The sequence below is a fragment of the Molothrus aeneus genome, chromosome 6, assembly GCF_037042795.1.
Source record: "Molothrus aeneus isolate 106 chromosome 6, BPBGC_Maene_1.0, whole genome shotgun sequence".
Taxonomy (NCBI): Eukaryota; Metazoa; Chordata; class Aves; order Passeriformes; family Icteridae; genus Molothrus; species Molothrus aeneus.
In genome coordinates, this window is record NC_089651.1 from 3,781,736 (window position 1) to 3,801,729 (window position 19,994).

The 19,994-nt window shown below is 39.2% G+C and overlaps 1 protein-coding gene across 3 annotated transcripts in view; it reads right to left on the reverse strand.

Moving 5' to 3' along the window:
• The window catches only part of SYT9 (synaptotagmin 9), a 69,218-nt gene that overhangs the window by 13,354 nt on the left and 35,870 nt on the right, over positions 1-19,994 (reverse strand). The window lies entirely within an intron of this gene.

Genomic DNA, 19,994 nt, shown 5'->3' on the forward strand with positions numbered 1-19,994 from the left:
ATCCTCAAACAAAAATACCACTCTCCCCTTTCCTCAAAACCTGCCCAGGTTCAGAGGTAGAAACACAGCCTTTATTTTTAATCTGTAGCCAGCATGTTCTTGTATTCTAAAAAAAGTGAACAAGATTGGGATCAGCTTTGCTTTTGCAGTGCCCTGGCTTGGGCTCCAGGAGCGTCTTGATGTTGTGAGCTGTGCCTTACAGGGACCCTCTGATAATCCCACCTGGATTTGTCTCCGAGCCCTTGCCGTGTTCCTGCAGCTCTTTATTCAATGGAGCAAGAGCATGAAGATTCTTCCTTGAAAATGTCCCAGTCCTACCTGGGAGAGTTCAAACCAGAGATGTAAACCACAAGGTTTGCCTGAAAACTGCAAATGAGATGAATCCCATAATCCGTGAAACCTCAAGGTAAGTAAGATTGGTGTTAGGAGCATGGAGACATGCCCCCCTCTCATATTATGCTTCCTTCTTGCTCTGTTCCTGGTGGAAATACTTGATACATTATAAAAGTTATATTTTTTTACCAATTTTCAGTGGTTTCTACTGAAAGGGTTATCATTCCTGCTTTTCCCAGAAAACATTTCAGGTTTTCCCTCCTGTAAAAGTAACCCAAAATAAATGTACCTTTGAAAATGCTGAACTCTACTAGTAACATAATTAGGCTTTTAATCTATAATCACACATGATTTATAGTTTTTAAAATTATTCAATTTTGCTGGAGATTAGCCTGCAGGATAAATCCCTCCCCAGTTCTGTGTCAGCAGCTCCATGCTGTTGCTCAGTGGGTATAACCCAGAATATTAAACAGGGAGATGTGTAACCTCAAAGAGGATGGTGACTGAAATGGCCTCACCTTTGATGCCTCTGAGGCTGCATTAAGCAGCTCAGGCTGGATCAAACCTTCCCAGTGAAACCTCCAAGTCACCTGGTTGTTAGGGATATTCTGACAAATGGGAATGACATTTGGGATCAGAGCTCTCCTCTGCCTTCTCAGAAATGCATTAGAGTGCAGAAAATGGGTATGTAAAGCAGGCAGCAGGGGATGGAATAAAACAAGACAATTTATATAATTTTGCCTCTGCCACAGATCTGGAAGGAGATTTGCTGTCCTCGGGGTAGGCATTCATGAGGTTTGTGCTCATTTCTTTGGCAACTTGAGTTTTGTATTTCTGGAGCAGAGAAGCTGTGATGGGCCTGCACCACGCAGGGCCTGTGCCACTCTAATTAAAGCATATGTCTCAATTATACCAGGTTCCTCCCTTCTCCAGCTATAAAAAGACAGACACCACTTTTTCACTTTTCTGCTATGTTGCAAAACTAATTATGGGTTGTGAGGTGCCCACATGTATTTTTATGCATCTCACCAAGCTAACATTAACTGGAGCACTTAGCAGGCACTGATGCCCTTGCTTATTTCCTATTAAGTTGGTAACTCTGGAGAGAGGTTTTTGAGGCAGAAGTGGGTTTGGAGATTTGCTAAATTCCTGCTGCTGTGTCAGAGCTGCACAGCTCAGGCCATGGTAGCTCTGCATGCTGCCTCCTGTAGCAGCTGGACATGTCTCTGCAAAGGACACAGGAAAACAGGAAAACAGGAAAACAGGAACAGAGCAAAGGTGTCATGGAATGAGAAGGTACCATTTGAATTGCACAGAAAGGACAGACTGCCACTATTTTATTTAAGTCTCTCTTTCTTCTCCCCTCCAAGGTGAGGAGCATTAGTTGCATTTTAAACAACAACAAAAAATATTCCTAGTTACTTCCAAATCTTTTCTGGAATTAAGGGAATTATACTGTTCCAGTGCAAGATAAGTTTCACTGTACATCATTCTAATATTTGCTAATGAGGGGATTTGAATTTTGCAAGGATTTATTTCAGAGGAGGTTCACTCAGCTAAGGCAAGGATGAGTTAAGTACACTAGGTATATGTATACTTATATGTACTAGGTATATATACTAGGTTAAGCCCAAATGATTTACACACGCTTTAAGTAGTGTTATCTGCTTTTTGGGGTATACATTTATTAAATTACTTATCTGTGTTGAGAAGCCTGGAATAAGATTTGAGTGATAAGATACTAATTCTGCTGAGGAACATGGCCAGGACACAAATATTATACAAATGCCATAGACTATAATCTGTTTCGGAATGGCAGAAAAGCTAAAGTATCTAACATGAAGAATTTGTGAAGTTAGCTCTCCTTTTTTTATAATTTCATCAGAGTAATTTTGAGTTATATCTATGAGAAATATATACTGATAAAAACTCTTTTGAAATGTTGGATTTTAATTGAATTTGCATGTGACTAGAAGAGTGCCAGTTGCTTCTCATTACACATTTTGAGATGAATAGAAAAGATATGACTGGAAAATTCTATTTTCATGACATCTTAAATCAAAGAAATGAACCCTAGTAGAGGAGATATTTATTAATGCCTGAATCGATCCATATCTACAGAGATGTGATTAAGTAAAGTAAGTGGAAAATGGGAATGGCCTATCTTTTAGAATTATTCTTTCAATAAATCAATGTCAGGCTATATTTCATGTTTTAAGTTAATCTTCAAGGGGTACCATTTTCTCACTGTAATTTCATTTTTTAAAATTTTTATTTCATTGTCTCTATTTCTTTTCTTTATGCTTTTCTTAAAAAGTGAAAGCCAATAGGCAAAGAAGCCTTCTGAGCTTGGTATGTCTGATTTCACTTACTGGGAAAGAACATGAACAAACAATTCAGGAGCTTGTTTTAACTGCAGTGAAGGAATTCGAGAAAGCTGAAGAGTTTGATGTAATTCACTCTGGATTTTGCACTCATAGTTTCCTGAGCATTTTGGCAACTTCTCTATAAAGACAGTATCAAAAACAAAGTCAACACCATATCCTCTGTCTTCAGAGGGTGAAGATCTTTAATATGGATTTTTAGAGTTTGTGTTTTGGGTTTTTTGGGTTGTTTCCTCCCCTGATTCCATTATCCTTGTGTCATGACTACTTTTCTTTAATCCAGGCCACATAAGAGAACTCCGTTGTCTTAATTTATGTCCTAAAAATAAGGTGGAAGTGATTAACTGAAACTTTCCAATTGGTGAGCTGAATACCATCCTTGGGATGCATTTACAGGATATATTTGTTCTTAGAATCATTTAAGACTTTATTGGTAAATTATTCTGTATTAAGATCCTTTTATAAAAGCCTCCATTCCATGGGATAAACTTTATCCCATAGCTGTTCTTAAACATATAAATATATATATGTTCTTAGACATATATATAAACATATATATAAATATATATCTGTTCTTAAATCCTATATATTTTAGTGGCTTTGAATCCTTTATGCAGATTTTCAGCTCACAACAACTACAGTGGTTTGCTGAATCTGGGCCTAACAGTGAATCTAATGAATTACCCTGTAGCTATTGAGATAGAAATAATGTCTTAATTTGTTCCAAACTAAATTGATGAATGGCAGAGATAGTCTGAATTGAGCTAATGAGAATTCGCAGAGACATGACTGCAAAAGCTGCAGTACTTGTCCAGCTTGTGTGTGTCAGAAATTGATTTCATGGGAAAAGCAGAAATGAGGCCTTCTGAAAGTGAAACTTCTGTAGAAAGTTGATAGAAGTAATTTTAAACTCCCTCATCAGTTATTAAGGAAAAAGTATAGAATTGGTTCTGAAGGCTTGCTAGATGGCATTGTTGGCCAGAGAGAAAAGTTAATTGAAGTTTAAGTTTCTCCTTGCAAATCAAACTATTCCTCTGAAAGCTATGTCAGTTTCTTGAATTGTTACTGCCTTTTTAAAAATTATTCTATAACTTGTCACTTTCTAGAAAATGAAAAGTTCAGTATAGATTTAATGATACAAAAATTTCTGCCCTGGCCCTTGTTTTCCAGGCTGCCTTGGATAATTTTGGTTGGTGCTGGGAGGCAGGGTGTGTTTATGGGTGGGTGGCAGGGAAGGCTTGAAAAGTAGAGGAAATAACTGTGCCTTCATGATGGAATGTATAAAAATGATGAAAATGTCATAACCTGTGAGACATGAGTTCACAAGCAAGGTGCTGTGGAGAAATTGGCTTCTCCTTTTCTCCCACCTCGTCAGTGCTCACACCTTTGGAATGACACTTCCAGAGCCTCCTGGGGGTGGGTTTGGTTTCCCACTCCTGAAGCTCTAAGGGGGAGCACTCTGGCACAGAGCTGAGTCAGACCTTTCCCTCTGCAGGGAAGGCAGTGGCTGCTTCAGAAATGTTGACAAGGAATAGCAATGACATACAAATTGCCCTAGACAGGAAAATGTGTTTGGAGGGCATGTGCTTTCTCAAAAGGAAATGAGGAGGGAGCTTCCACTGGGAAAAATAAGAGTGTTGATGTCAGGTGAAGGTGGTAGAAATGGAAGGACAGGTAGGTCAGGCAGACAGGGAATGTTCCACAGAGGGCAGTGTCACAAACCAGTGGAACGCTGCAATCTGGAAAATTGGGACACTGACTGGATTTGTTCTGAAGCATTCATTGCCTAAATTAAGGACAAAAGTTTTTATGAATGTCCATCAGCATCTTTCATGTGAAACCCAGTAATTTTTCCACAGGCTGATTTGGATTAGAGCTCTATTTTTTTAAAAGAGTGAAATTTTTTGTGCAATGACTACATTGAAGCAGAGGTTAATGGCATTGTAGTATGCACTACCTTAAACCACTTTACCCTGGGGGGGGCAACCTTGCAGATTAAAAAGAAAACTTCTAGTGAACATCACAGAGATGGAAAGAGATGAGAAAAAAAAAATAGTTTCAAGGCTAAAGGCTGGTTTGTTGTGTGAAGAAGAGGTTAAATTACGTGTTAAGTGTTCAGTATCTCTAGGCAAACACGAGCTTGAAGAAAATGAAGCAGCAAATCCATTCAAATGCATAAAATTATTTCTACCACGAATTCTACCACGAATTATTTGCCAGTTACCCTTTGCTTCCATTCTGACATCAGTTGAAAGATATGTTCAATTATCTTCATATACCACTAATAATGAAAATTTCAAATACATCCAAGAAAAATTGCAAGGGAGGAAGCTGGTTTTAAAAGGAAGTTAACTAATCAAAATGTTTTAATCCAAAATGTTTTGCCTGTTAATTTCCCCCCCCCCTAGTGTTTTAAAATGAAAATGTCAATTTAAACTAGATCGGTATGCAAATGAATGGATTGGCCTTTCACTCTACCTTGAGTTACAATGGCTGCACGTGAACTTACAGCTCCACTAAAATGTGAATTTCATTCTGAGTGCAGGCATTTTGTGTTGTGCAAAGCAGCTGTCTGTTACATCATGTATTCTGAGCACATCACTCTGAGGAGAGAAACTAAGTACCTGGGTAATGCTGCAAAAAGATGGAGAATGTCACAGTATCAGGGGAAAAAAAAAGTTCTTTTCAGTCTGCAGAAGCACCTGTAATGTGTTGTGGATGTACACATGGTCATTACACTCACATTAGGTGTTCTGAACTGACTTGGCTCCTCAGGCTTAGCAAACTGAGTTCACAAAATGGGTAATAAGGAAAGGCCATTTTCACAAACCTGAATCTGACTATTAGTCTAAGTTTTCTCTACAATTTTCCAGAAATTGATACAAAAAAAAAAGGGTACTCCAAATAGCATCGTGCTTGAAAAACAGAAAGTCAATGTCAAACTCGATGCTGCAGTAGCCTGCCATTCTAGACATTTTCTCTGAGATATGTTTAATTTTTTTATTTAATCAGATGTCTCTTGATAGATTTTTTCCATCTGCAGTGGAATTCCACTCCAGGTGTGATTTCAAGGGGGAAGATGTGGTGGCCAGTGTAAAGAATGCAGAAGCTGGGGAAGCACATGTGCCTTGCTCCCTGCAAACAGGCAGCAAAGCAGCCCTTATATCCTGATCCCCTTGGATACACTGTGCTCCCTTCACAGACCACAAAAATAACTTTAGTGCCCTTAATCCAAACCCTGTCTGATCATTTAAAAATTCTGCTGAGTGGAACAGGCTGCCCAGGAAGGATTTAGAAGACATGGGGATGTGGCACTCAGAGACAGGGTTTAGTGGTGGCCTTGACACTGCTGGGTTAATGGTTGGACTACTGCATTTGCAGGGTCTTTTCCAACCTAAACAATTCTGTGATATCAGGATATCAAATCCACATTCAATGAAACCCCTGGTGCACCTTTTCTCTGTCTCTCTCTGATCCTTTTTGACTTCTCACCCCACTAAAAAGGTAATACAAGTGTTATTATCTAAGTTGGACTTTACAAAAGCAATATTTTCTGTGAGTAGCTCCTTTTAAGTTCAGTGCCAATTTAGCAGGTGGGGAAAGCAGCATCAGCTTATGAATCTATTTCTCCTACTTTTTATTTCCTGTGATTTACAAAGGGATTTCCTTCATTGCTATAAAAAGTTTGGTATTTTGTTTTTTTTTTTTTTTTCACTTTTCCTAGGCATCCTTGTGATTCTACAGAATCAAGTGTCTTTCTGCTGAAATTTCTCCATGTGTTTTGTTTCTCTGGAGACACGCCATGCATGCCCTCAAGTCAGGCAACAGTGAGGATACTTCACATGAAGAAGAATTTTTTGCTGCCAAAAAGCAACTTCATTTCTGATGCTGAAATTCTGTTACCTTTGACTTGCTTGCTATTAAGTGGTGCCACTAAATACTAAAAAAAAAAAAAACCAAAAGCATTTTCTGATCTGTCACCTGTGTAACAGTAACCTAAATAACAGTAACAGTTGTAAAACAGTGCCAGACTCCAATGCACCATCCACAGAAAGCTTCCTCCACCTGAGAAAAGGTGAAAAGGGATCATTGTGACTCAAAACCAACTCTGAGAGCATTCCATTGGAACAAATGCACAACTAAATTTCACAACATGCATTGTACTAGTGACACTCCTACATAAAATTGCCCACTTTTAAAGATGGAAAAATTGATTTCCATAGAAGTTTCATTCATTTCTTTATATGGGTAATATAGAAAAGAAAATATCTGCAAATTTCAAATTGAAGCAGCCAAGGTAAAGAGAATACTTCACTGCTGGCAGTATTCTACTAATGGATGGGGTGCAAAGGTGTGCAGCTGTAGTGCTTTGAGTGTCCTTGCACAGCCATTCCATCTTAACTGCAACTTAAATGGAAGGATAGAATCATGGACTTTAATCCTATAAAACCCAGTTATTAAATATGTCAATATGGACGACACTCCTACATCTTCAATACTGCAAAATGATCTCATTTCATAACTTAGAATCTCTCTGGTTTCCAAATACAAAAGGAATTAAAGCAGTAGTGGGAGGAAGAAAGAGGATGACAAGAAAATTAACAATGACCAGACAGCATCATTCCAGAAGTGTGGACAAGAGGACAGTTTTCATTCTTTGCTTCTCCAGTTGTGCTAAAAAGAAAATTACACATTTGAATCAGGAGGGAAGTTGGGGTTTTGGTGATGGCTTTTTGAGGCATGGGAGGGAATGCTCTTCTGTTTCCTCCTAGAGGTGCTACAGATGATTTCATACCAGTCTTCAAAACCTGCAGACTGCATGTCATGCTGAGATGCTGTGGGTACCTAACTCTGCCAGGGCAAACCTCCCTGCCTCCCCTCCCAAACCAATGCCATGGTACCCATGGTGATCCACTTCTCTCCGGCAGTACCAGGAACATCTCACTGCTTCTTGGTCTCTTCACTGCTGGTGCTGCCCAGAAGTTCATGCAAATCCAGCTGCCTGCTTTCCTTCAGAGACAGCTCTGGACCATTGTCATTAGGACACAAATTGACACACATTGAGATATATGGATCTGGTCATGAAGAATTTATGCTGTTGCTGTGTATCGTCCCCCTACCTTACAAATAAACAGAATATTTTAATCATGAAGCTCCTAAGCAGTTTACCAACCCAGCACTACATCTCCTTAGCAGTGTACAGAAAAAAAAAAAGAGCTTTAAACAAAACAAAAGACTGTGAGGGATCTGAAGGAAGGTGAAGAGAGAAGACAGGAATCCATTTTAGAAAATGCAGACTCTGAAATCGAGTGTATCATCCATCCAGGTGTCTGCAGGGTGAGCAGGGGAAGATGTGATTGTGCAGGGTGTGATAACAGCTCTTTTTCTGTAACACTTCTTCTCTATCAGATGTGTTCCTGCCTCCCCATTATATCTAGATGTGCACTGGAGGCAATTTTAGAGCCACTTCAGTGAGCACGTTTTTTCTCCTAAAGAATGCACAGAGGGTAGTGTAAGATGTGAGATAAAGAGAGCACTAAATATAGAAGTGCTTTAGTGCTTTAAGTCCACAAAGATGAGTCAATGGAACCCTCTCCTCCTAGCAGAGTTTTCTTCCAACTTGTTTTACCTTACGCATGCTATATGTGAAACACACCTAGAGAGGAAAATGAGTGTTTTCTGCAGCTTGTTCTGCTATTCCTCATGGAATTATGAGATGAGTGTGGTGAGCTGCCCAGACTTAGAGCTGGTTATGACTATATTCAGAATAAATGGTATTATTCAGTACATTCTCACTCATGGGTAGGAAAAAAAAGTAGCACTGTTAGGCAGCTTGTGACTTAAAATCTCATGGTCACTTAAATGCCTTCTCAAGTTTTCAGTTTATTTGAATCAGTTTGATTAGTTTTGTAATTTAAATAATTTGATAGTTTCAGATGAGAGTTGTCAACTGGCTTGTCCTAAATTATGAGTATACTTTAGAACTTTGTTAATCTGATTTTGGGTACTTGATCTGATACCTTAAAAGGGCCTAAATTCAATTTTTTGGAAGTATGATTTTGAAAGAATTTAGTGTACTTATCTCTGACCTTCCTGACTCAAAACTGTCAGAAAAGAAGGATGTGTGTGCTGATTTAGCACTGAAAGGTTTCCCAAAATAAGTAAGTTTTGAGAAGAACATGATGATGGGGATGAAGACAGTGAGCATCTAATGCTATAGATACATTTGTTTTTAAAAATATCTGTATTGTAATGAAAAAAGTATTACTGTTACAGATGGGATAAGAAGCTTTTTATATCTCCTTTTAGGGTAAAAGCTGGAGTCAAATGGAGTGTTTTTCATGGCTTTCCCAAGAATATTGGTGCTCTATACATTAAGGAAAGTGAAGGAGTTGGAAAAGAAGTTGGAAAATGAGAAACAATGCTGAGGTACCAAAAGGAATGGGTCAGGGTGCTCACAGCAGAAACCTTGGGGGAAAATAATCTGTCTTCATTCTATCAGGATGGCTGCAGCCAGTCAGAAATGAAGAAGCAGATGTTGAACTCAGGTAATTTCTGATGGAGAGAAGCCTATCTGCTTTCTTCAAAACCAAAGTTGATAGCTCACTCACATTTTAATCATCAGATTTTGGGGGAGGAGGACTACCTTCAAATCTTTGTTGAGTAGGTCATTGTCACATGTTTCTTTTGTAGAGAGGAACAGAAGGGTGGTAATTTGCTCATTCTTCAGTTCTATTGCATTTCCTGATGCACAGCTCAGGCTACCTGTTTACATGATTTCATTTATCTTTTCGTACTGTTTACAAGATAATATTGCCAGACTACAGCAAGAGGATGTGCATGAAATCTGAGCTTCAGTGGGAATTCTTTCCCTGACTTTACAGTAGAGTCAGGATCTAATCCTGAGCACTACTCATTTCCACCTGCATAAAGTGTGGTGGTCCCAACAGAGTGAAGTTTACAGTTAAATTAGCATTTACTGTAAGATTCTGTGCTCAGTGAAATGCAGATATTGAAAGGTTTTCATTATTTTAAAGTGATTTCTTTCTTCCTGATGATCATAAATATCTCTCTAGGGTGCTTGAAACCAAAGTCTGCTGGTTTTTTCTATCATTTTTGTACACACTTTTGTTTCACTTTACTTCATATATATTTATTTTATTGTTGGGGTTATTCAGAAGAGTTTTCATAATGCAGATCAGATGGTTGATTAAATCACAGCTGGCTTTTAATAATACTTATAAAACCCCAGCATGCTTTTAAAGAGAAAACACATATAGAGTTCAATGAATTCTGAAAAGGGATGTACAAAATACAGTATGGAGAATTGTTCTTTTTGTCTTTGGAGTTAACCTTCAAAGTGTTTCTCCCATTCACTGCTCCTTTCCAGATAATTTTACTGCAGGAAACAGGAGGAGATGTTAGGTTGGGGGTGCAATGACTTTAGACACACATTATGCTGAGGATGTCAGTAACTGGTTGCCTGGCAAGAAAGGGGATGTTTCCTGATGTTGTGATAAACTGCTATTTTTTTAGGTGTCAGGTTTGCCCCAGGTACCTGAGTGGGGGATTTTTCCCCAATAGTTCATATAATCCACTGTGAAAACCACCAGCTGTCAGTTGTTTTCTGCTTCCCTGCCCATCACAAGCAAGATCCCTCCACGAGGTAGGAATCCTCTTCCAGATGGTGTATGTAGCTTTAATTTGAAGTTTGCCTGGTGAAGGGAGCAGTGAATGATTGAGCACTCACTAAGGTAAGAGGTAGCTTGTGACTCCTGTTTTCTTGAGTAAATAGAGCAAGGTGTTTAATCAAGCAATGAAGGGCCAGGAGAATGTAGCTACACAAATCTCAAATGTCATGATAGCACAGACATTGCTAATGCATTCCCATCATTTGAGCCTGTCACTTCTCCACAGTACATGGTGTGAAATGCTCACTCTAAATCTCTGTTAAGAGAGCCACAGGAAGGATCAGACACTGCAAAAGCCTCTCTGCCTCATTTACCCCTGTGAATACTTCCAGTAACTTCAGCAAGACTAGCTACAGGGGTCATAATATCCATGATTTTAGAATTGGAGTGTGCACTGAGCATGCATTGCCTTTGTGAGAACCATAGCAGAATTCAGAGATTTGTGTGTCTGTCATTTAATCTTCCCCAGGCAAGCACAAAGTGATGTTGCCATGGCCTGTTGGATTTTTTGCAGGGGACACCACACTTTTCACATTGTTCCTGATACATATGTATTCAGAATGTTTAGAGAAATGAGCACACATGACAAGAAATGAAATGAAACAGTGAATAAAAATGAAGTTCTCTGCTGCAAAGGTGTCATAAAGCTGGGGCTGATAAATCTCCATGAAAAAGCTTTCAGTCAGGTCCTCAGTTCTGCCATTGCTTCTTTAGCTCAGCTCCCAGAAAAATAGCTCACTTAGCATGAAAGAGCGATGCCTTCTGCCCCTCTTCTCCTGGGTGGTTTGGCTGCCGATTTTTCACAGAATGAAAGAATGGAGGAGCAGAGCTGTGGATCTTTCTGCAATGACCTGAGCAAGGTTCTTTACAGAGAGAGCCCTCGAGCTCGAGGGGCTGTGACTGAACACAGCAAAGTTGCCACACACCTCGACCTCCACAGCCACCCAGGGACAAACAGGGCCTCCACAATGTCTGGACTTCTCACAGCATAACAGAATATTCTGAGTTGGAAGGAACCCACAAGCATCACCCAGCCCAACCCTTCAGTGAACAGCCCTTACAGGGGCTGAATCCACAACCTTGGCATTATCAGCACCCTGCTCTGACCAGTGCAGCCAATCTTGCACTAAATCTTGTCCTTTGAAGTTCCTACTGTCATTCACGGCAGTTCAAAGTTTCCTGGCTGAGGAGAAAAGCTAGAGCATCTATAGATACATATATAGATACATACCGTGGGAATAATCTGTCCTTCTCCTCAGGTCAACTCCCACTTCAGCTGCAGCTTCTAATATTTCCCCCCTACAAGGGCAGTGGAGAGGCCTGAAGACAGTCCCTGTGTGGTTATTTAGCAAATGGTACAGCCTTATCTTAATTTTGGCAAGATCTATAATTTAATCTCATGCCTCTTAGCACTAGTTACGATCCAGCAATTCCTCCCTTCTGTGCAGGTGATATTTTGTCCTCTGTTACAGATCCTGGAATCCTGAGAGGTGACATCAAAAAAAGGGGGCCAGACAAATCTTTTGGAGAGAGAAGAGCCTGTGTGCAGTGGCACTTTCTCTCCCACCTGGGTCTCAAGTGTACTAGAGGAGATGAAGTCAGGGCTGTGCCCTGGCACATCCACATTTCAGGCTGTGTTAGCATGCCAGCTTGTTGGATCTGGAAGTGCCTCCCAAACAGCTCTGCTGTCCCCTGCCCCAACTCCCAGGATATCCTGCTGTGATTCAGGGCACCCTTACAGTGAACCCCTAAGGAAACTGGAACAGAACAAGTCCACTTACTCTTAAATAAAAAGCCCTGCCAAAATAACATGAAGACTGGGTAAACAGACTGCACAGAGAGGGAACTGTAAAACTCTGAAATACCCTGTTTGGTGGAGAAAGATGCCTGATGGCTGTGATATCTAGTGGGGATTAAAGGCTAAAAATGGCTTGAGGCTTTTCACATAAGCACAGTATGTTCAGAGGGAAGAATACTTTCAAGTTTGGCTCCAAATATTGAAAGTTAATTTAAAGAGTAGGATTTTGCAGAAATTTTGATAAATCCATAAGCTATTGAAATGCTTTTTGTGACCTCTGCTGGGAAAAAAAGACAGAGTAAGCATTCCCAAAACTGTTCAATAATTAAATGCGTGTTTGAAGCGATTTTTTTCCCCTGCCTGGCTAAATACATGTTTAAATTGAAAGTTATATAACCCTGTAGAAAAAAAGGCTATGGCACAGTCTAATCCTGAATTATGTGCAGAATGGTTACAACCAAGATCCCTTTAATACAGCTATTTTAGTCCCAGCACTGTGCAAATGCTCTTTGCTTGTCTTCAAGAACTGCTGCCTATGAATTGTAAAATACTGGGGGCAAGATTTTTTTTGGTATTTGCAGCTCCCACTGACAATTTTGGATGGTATAACTGAAGGACAGGCTTGGCTGACCGGGATCACAGTCTGACTTTGTTTTATGTGCAGCCAGTGTTGCTGGGAGCTTTTTCTCTCCCAGAGCTTTGCTTGAGAGAGATTTCTGGGGGAAAAAAAGGACTGGCAGAGGAGGGTGAGAAGAAAGGAGAAGGGGGATGTGTGGAACAGGGACACTCAGAGACACTTCCACTTGCAAGGAAGCAGGAATTTAGGATGGTGTCTGACCTTTTTCAGCATGCAGCTAATGTGTGGAGGAAATTATTCTTCATACACCACTGCTGTTCTGGGGCTGTTGTACCAGGGAAACATGGAGGATACAGGGACCACGGAGAACTCCAGAAGATGCAGCACTGATGGGCAGGAAAAGTATCAGTTTAGAAAGCAGGATTCTCATCTGATAAGGAATTTTGAGTTATTTCCATTTTGAAGCAGAATACCCATCACTTCACTCGAAACAATTTGCTTTCAAAATATTTTAAAATCTAGTCATAGAAGGGCATTCCAAATGAGAAATCAAAAGACCTTATTTTGAAATTTCAGTTTTCTCAAAATACTAACTTTGAAATACCTTTTTTCCTATTAATTTTTTTTAACTGGAATGATGCCATTTCTACTACATAGGTTTTGGTTTTATTCTTTTGACTGCTTTAGTTTCTTTTGTTTGCTTGATTTTCTGTATGTAGGGTTGATTTTTTTTTTTTTGTAGAAAAATATTCATCCTGAAAAAGCTCCCTTGGAAATTCTGATGGCCATGCTCCTGGGCTCTGTAAACTCCACATGGTGTATACACATGGACACAACTCTCTGAATTATTATTCCTTTAAACTACTCCCAAACCCCCAGTAAATGGTAGCTGAAGCCTCAGTGATATTACAGGATCCGTCCTGTTTCTGGCCATGCCTGTGGAATTACAAAGCTGTTGGGAAATCCCTTGCATGAGACTTCACTCCTTTTAGAGTCAAGCTTGCAGTGCTTGTACCACTGACTTGGGACCAACAGAAAAAAAATTCCTCATCAAAACACTGCTCCCAAGGCATTTGGCTTTTTTTTTTGCCCCTGACCCTTCCCAAGTTTTGTTTTTTAATATTCTCACCATTACCCAGTTGCTCCAGCACAATTAGGCACATGCTGCCTTTAACTTTCTGAAAAGCTGTGAATATTTTATCTCCACCCTGTGTGGTTATACATAACTGTGTCTGTCCTTTGTTTAGCCATGCTGAGTGCTGGCCCCCAATCATTTAAATGCATGGCATTCCTGACAAATCTTCTCCTACAAAGTAATTATTGCAATCATTAAATGTACAAAGAAAAAGCCCCCAACAGACAAAAGGAAAAGCCCAGTTTTGAAAATTAATGCATTTAAATAGTAGATTAAAAGGTGTTTAAAAAGAAAACCACTGTCTGCAGCTGTTCTCTACTGTACACTGAGTACTATACCTGTTGTGCTGATGCTGAAGCCTAATTAATTTCTATTTCATCCTTACTGTGGTGACCCTTAGGAATAGGAAGGATTAAAGATGTTTGACTTTCCAGCATCTTTTGGCTATGAAATGATTCATTACACATGCACTTTCATTTTTTTTCTGTACAGTTGATTAAGAATAGACAGAAAAAATCATGCAACAAAGGGTGACCTTGTGACTCAGGAGAAGATGAATATCCACTAATCTGCCTCTCAAAGGCAATTATGCTTTCTGGTTTTGGGGTTTTTTTGAGTACTTCTGGTTTTGACTGTGGTTTTGTTTTTTTTTTTAATTTAAAAAAAAATCATTAAACAAGGTAAATCTTATCCCATGTGTTTACTCCCTTAAAACAGTCATGAAATAGTTGTTGCTGCTAAGCTTTTGCCATGTTTTTAAACAGGGAAGATTAATGGGTTTGCAAATCTGTCTCTTCTAAAGAGACTTGTATTTGCAAATCAATTAAATAGGTACATCTCCACAACCATAACTGGTTGCTTCCCTGATGCCAAAGCCTAAAGAAATAGAATATCAGGTTAATGCAGGATAGGTTTTCTGTATTTAAAAAAAAAAAAAAACAAAAAAAAACAACTTTTGTTTTTCTTTTACTGACAATGAAAAAGTAGATATGGCACTTGACTTTGATGGGTTGGATTTGAATTCATAAACAGAGACTTGGTTTGTTTTTGTTCCTCCTCAAATTCAAAAGTTCTGTTAACCACTGTAAATATTTTAAAGGCTTTTCTGAGCTCTTGCTCACTGCCATCACTTCTCCAAACCCTGCAAGTTGCCAGAACAGGGATTTCAGAAACACTAGCTAAAACATCTTGACAAGCTAAACAGTTTTTAGAACTGGAGTAGGTGGATTTAGCTGATTTCCTGCCAGCTCCAGAGTCTGCACACTGTCGAGGGAGATAAGCAGTGCAAGCAGAGTGGATTTAGGCTGGTGCCAGGAATCTGCAGATCCTGGACCTGCTCTCATCCCTGCCATTAGCAGCGCCGTGTCCTGAGCAAGCCCCGTCCTTGCTGGCCAAGCCTCTTCCTCTGTGGGTGAGCTAGGGGCAGGATTTACCTATTTCTTTCAAAGAATGCTTATTTTCCTTGATTTTCCAGGATTTAAGCCCTCAGTCTTATGACCTGCACCAATTCATGTGCATTTGGCAGATGCTGAACTGTTCACAGCTCTTAGCATGCATGGACCTGAGCAATGCAGCCTTTGAGGAAGATTTTTTCAGTTCAGATTTCAGTATTTTATACTTTTATTATGCTTTCCATGAACAACTGACTGAAAAATGTAGCCTCTTTTCATCTCTCTTCCACGCATACCGTGGTTGGCATTAACATCTCCAAAACAGGGAACTTGAAACTTCCTTCTGGTGATGTTATGATTCCAGTTGCATCTCAGTTATACAACATAAATGCCTAAAAATACAAATTCTCAAATCTTTCTTGCTTGGGCAAACTCAAGAACAGCAGCAGTAATCAATTAGCATTTTTTAGAATGCAGAATTTAAAATACTTATAGGCATCCTAATTTTTAACCCTCTCCTCGCCAAAACACAAACATGCATTTCAACATGCATCCTAAATTAATTTTTTTCAATATGCTTTTATTTCCTGAATGTGTTCAAAAGGAATTCAGCATTGTCTGATATACTGTTGTGTTTTTGACACAAACCCTAAAATAGCTTGAAGATTCTTACAAACAGATGAAATCAATTTCTTGGCTTTGAAATTTCTGGCATACACCGGTTCTTTCTGGATGTCAAAGTGAACAACTTGATATACAGCTCATGTCTCTTCATAGCTTTGAACTATCCATAACTCTCTTTTGGGTTTTAGTAAACACATTCCTTAAAGTCTGTGGCATGTTACTTCTCAAATTCTATCTGTATTACCAGTTTCTGTACTCTCTTCCCCCTTAGATTCAGAAATATTTCCCTATATTTCCATTTCTATTTTCTATTGGGGTTTTTTGAAATGAGAGAAAGCTGTCAATGGGGTGTTAGGAATAGGATATTTTTTAAAGTGTATATATGAACTTAAACATTCAGAAAAAAAGAGCAGTTTTTGTTCCATGCCTAGATATTAAACATATCTGACAACTGAAAAAATAGCATCAGTGGCAGAAGCTATTACACTCTAAGACCAGAGCCACAAATTTACCTGCTAAAATGACTTCCTTACTCCAGTTATCCCCCTCATCTAAGTTGAGGAAACTCCTCAAGGAAGTTCACCTTCTTATCAAGTGCTGAGCACTTTGAGAATCCCAAGAACCAGGAGGAACCAGAGCTGTATTTCCAGCTGGCTTTCTGTCCCCTGCATCGGCTAGTGATGTTTAACAAGTAAAAGATTTTCCTTTCTAGGGGTACAGCAAGTTATGAAAGAGGACACTTGGCACCTTCTGAAAGAGAAGGTTTTCCTTTATCTGAATTGGACCATCAGACACCTTCCTGCTTCATATCTGACACCTTCTTCTTTCATGGTTTTCCATTTTATCTTGTGACAAAGCCATGTGTTTTTGCTTGATCCCACTTGAGTTTGAAGATGACAACCAAGGAAATATCAACCACTTGTTCTTACTCTTAAAACATGCCATCAGTTCATGAACAAATACAACCAAAAACCCTACCCCAAACCCTGACTATGTTTTAGATACTACTAAACAAAACATGCCAACAAGAGAAACACAGGCTAAAAATCTAAAATAAAAAGTATCTTTTTTTCTTGATAAGCCAGAAACCAGTGTAATCTGACTGGTAGATATTAAAAAAAAAAAAAAAGCTTATCTAGTTCATTTCATGCTCATGCTACAGTTGATCCGCTTAATTATTTCTACCATTATACAGCCCACTGCTGCTTTTTTTCTGCTTGGAAAAAGTGTCAGTGTTACAGGAGAGAGATTTTATGCTCAGAGTGCCTTGGATTAGAAGAACAGTCATTTTAATATTGAAGATTCGTCTTTGGAACCAGACTGCTTTTAAGCATGTAAAAAATTTTTATGCTGACATGTGTCTGTGTTACAAAATAATTTCAAACACTGGGATGGAAACAGATGCTATAGGTCAAAAAATGAAAACTGCTGGTTTAGGATAAAAAAAAATAAATCTTCCAGTGTTATAAGAAAACAGAAGAAAGCACATGGCATAATAGGTCAGTTTAATGGCATTGTTTGCAGTAAAGCTGACATTTCAGGCATAATCTGCAGTGCTCACTTGAAGTAGGACATTTTGCTGGGAAGAGAAGGATTTGATACATTCTTTTATATTGCTGTGTCAAATTGGATTAGAACACAATAAAATGGAGAATGTAAAATAAAGGCCTTTGGGCTCGCTGGTTAGGTGTGTAATAAGATGCACAAGGAATTAAAATGAATTGTACTCTTCAGAAGTATGTCAAACCTGTCATGTGCAGTTTGTGTGGAGCTTCCCTTTTTCTCATTCATTTCCTAGGAATATCCTGTGTGCACTTTCTGCTGACCTACATAAAGTGAATTCCCTTCAGTGACTTTGCCCAGCATTTTTCTGTTCTCTTAATTATTATTTGAAACAAGACAACGTTCGAATATGAATTATTGAAAACCTGTTACAGTTGATACAGTTTTGGTTTCCAACCATAAACTTCCCAATGGGGCTCAAAACTTTGCCAAAATTTCTTTCTGAGTTTCGCTGAAGCTGCCTCTGGCCTGTAGAGCAGCCACAGGAGGATTCACTGCAGCAGCCTCACTGAGTAGCCCTGGATCAGGATCCAGCTTCTGCTGTCAGGCTGAGAGATATCTCAGCTACACAGACAAGAAAATGGGCGGAAACTTGGTTTCTTAAATGATGCGTGGAGTATTTCTCATAACCTCATGGAATGAATTCTGACCTTTGAAATTTGGGAAATGTTAATTGGTAAGCCGGGGTACTCCACACTTTCATTTATCTGCTACTCTTATCTCAGAACTCACATTACCCAAAATTGGATGTGTCTCCTATGTGCCATGAGTCACTTGCTTTGAAAAGGCCTCTGTTAGCTGGAAAGCCAGTGACAAGTCTAGATGGCAGGTCATGTGTTCTGTTTGGATAAACAGGGTTACACTTCATGGGAGAATTGGTATCAGGAGGAATTAATAAATGACTCATGTTGCAGTCCTGCATTTCATTTCAGATATTACAGGAAACCTGAATGTAAATGATATGCTGCATCACTTTTGAAATTTGGAAGAAGTGATTCAAAAGAAAATACCAGAGCCAATTTTCTGCCTAAGTTAAAGCAGGGAAAAATGACCTGTTCACATCAAAGCAGCCCCAGTGCGTGTGCACATTCAACTTTCAGCTGACTGTGAAAAATTAAGTTGATCTTTGGACACTTAATGCTGTATGAAGGCAGCCTTTCACTTGCAATGACTGTCATCTGCTCTGTCACATCCTTACTTTTCCCTTGCAGCTGAAAAGAAGTAACTTCTCCTACAAAAGCCAGGTTTATCCTTCCTGACACCAAGTGTCTGTGCCCCTGCCCTGTACTCCCCAAGCTTGTGCTGCTGCTGCATTTCCATCCTCATGTGGGACAGGATTGTGCAGAGAATTCTCCTTAAAGCTAGGAAAATAGCCATTTTCATAAAGAATTTTCCAAGAAAAAAAAATCAATTTGGTCTTTAATATGGGCATGTTACTAGACCACAGAGGTATAAGGTGAGGGTCTGAATTCAGGCAAGTTATTTATCTCAGAAAATTCTAACTCAGAAGTCCTTTTCAATGACTTCTTGTTCTCAGCTAAGCAGATGTTTCAGTGCTTTCCTGAACCGAGGTCTAACAAACTTACCCTTTGATCTTACTGCTAATGATGTCTGGTTTATTTGACTCTAAAATGTGCACTGCACTGGAGTGTGGTTTGACACAGCAAATGAAATGTTTCCTGACACTTGGCACTGGTGCCCTCACCCCTGTGGATTTCTGCAGTGCATCATTCTCACTGAAGCTCTGTCCTCCCGAGGATGTGTGGGATTCATCTCCAATGGCATTACAAGGAAGTTGGCTCCTGCTCGGAGTAGAAAGCTCCTTCTTTTTTGGAAGTAATTTCCATGATTTTATATCTAATCCCTGTTTGGATTCCTGCATAGAATTTGATAACAGAGACTTTGGGATAACTGAAATACAGACTTGTAAAATACATTCCTCATTTCCCTGGGAATACAGCAATGCCAAATAAAGAGTTAAACCAATTCAGTGTGTTAAACCATTCACTGCTTTCATGGAACAGCACTGTCTGAACTCTGTTTGGATGGATTGTAGCTCTGGGGTTTTCTGACTTTAAGAGAATTAAGTCTTCAGTCTTTTGAAGAACTGAAGATTGCTACATAAGAAATGTTGAATCTGCAGTTCTGGCTGATTAGTGTGCTATAAGTTACATAAAAAATCATGCAAAACAGGAAGATAGGCAAAATAAGAAAAGGAGTATTTCCTTAAGTAAGTTTCAGATTAAGTAAGATTAAAACATTCTCCAGCATTTCTGCCCTATCAGCAGGGCAGTGACTAAACCCACTGTCTTCTACATAAAACATTCTTTAATATACCCAAAGAACAAGAAATGAGGACTGAAAATGTACTGTCAATTTCCCTGGATTAAGGTCAAAGCTTGAGAAAGAGAGAGAATAGAGTATTTTCCTTCACAAATTCAACAATTTCAGTTTTAATCAGATTAGGGAAATAAAGCCAGAAACGAATAAAATTCGAA